At 41.0% G+C, this 1,323-nt stretch overlaps 1 protein-coding gene across 1 annotated transcript in view; it reads right to left on the reverse strand.

The window, feature by feature from the left end:
- LOC106878687 (dolichyldiphosphatase 1) overlaps positions 1-1,323 on the reverse strand; it is a 79,773-nt gene that overhangs the window by 14,258 nt on the left and 64,192 nt on the right. The gene's annotated exons all lie outside the window — the stretch shown is intronic.

Here is a 1,323-nt window from a genome sequence, read left to right on the forward strand (position 1 = left end):
CATCCAGCTGCAGAAACTCTGCCAAATCAGATTGGAGCCTGGTGCAGCCATCTGGTTCGCCAGTCCTCAGTCAAATCGTCCAACCCATGCTACCAGTTTAAATGATAAAGGTTTAAATCCCTGGTACTTGTGTTCCCTGATGTTGAGTTATTATCCAACATTCTGTCATACATTAATCACTTGCTGTTCCTTTGCAACCACATATACACCTATACAAATGATATCACTCTTCACTCCACCTTGCGTATTACCGTCATCCCCCTGCACCCTAGACAACTAACACCAGACATACCCCTCTCCTATGAACTTTGATTTCGAAGACATCCTGTGGCAGGGACATGCTAACCTAGTCTCCTTCAACAACACCAACATACACGTCCACAATACATATTAAGAAAACAGAATAGCATTATATATTCTCTTTAACACCCAAATGGATATGACAAGTATCGACAAAATTCAGAGGATAGAATATAATTTCTTCACAGTGTGATCTTTAATCCAGTGTCATCTATATATAAAGGAAGCGTCATCAAGTGACACGGTTAAGATCGAGATTATCAAAATAGACACAGGCATGGCTGTGTGATTAAGAAGCTTACTTTGCGATCGCATGGTTTCAGGTTCAATCTCACTTTGTGACACCTTGGGCTGTGAGCTGACCAATGCTTTGTGAGTGAATATGGTAGATGGAAACTGTGTGGAAGCTTGTTGCATATATGTCTGTGTGTCTCCCACCCCATCCACTGTTTGACAACTAATGTTGGCTTGCTTACATTCCTGCAACTTAGTGGTTTGGCAAAAGGGACTGATAAAATAAGTAATAGACTTAGGAAATGCATACTGGGATTGATTTGTTCAACTGAACCCTTAATAGCACTGCTCCAGCATAGCCACAGTCTAAGGACTGAAACAAGTAAGGCATAAAGAAAAAAAAAGACAACTTCAGTCTTTTGTTTTTTGTTATATTAAATGCTAGCTACAAGTAGCATTTTGGAATAGAGAAAGCAAACTGGCTCACTGATGGGATTTTGAACCAAAAACCCTGGATTGCCTGCATTTTGGCATTATTCAATTATCACATAAGGTGGTGAGCTGGCAGAAACGTTAGCACACCAGGCGAAATGCTTAGTGGTATTTCGTCTATCTTTATGTTCTGAGTTCAAATTCTTATTTCTTTATTGCCCACAAGGGGCTAAACATAGAGGGAACAAACAAGGACAGACGAACGGATTAAGTCGATTACATCGACCCCCCCCAGTGCCTAACTGGTACTTAATTTATCGACCCCGAAAGGATGAAAGGCAAAGTCGACCTCGGTGG

The sequence above is a fragment of the Octopus bimaculoides genome, chromosome 1 (assembly GCF_001194135.2).
Source record: "Octopus bimaculoides isolate UCB-OBI-ISO-001 chromosome 1, ASM119413v2, whole genome shotgun sequence".
Lineage (NCBI taxonomy): Eukaryota > Metazoa > Mollusca > Cephalopoda > Octopoda > Octopodidae > Octopus > Octopus bimaculoides.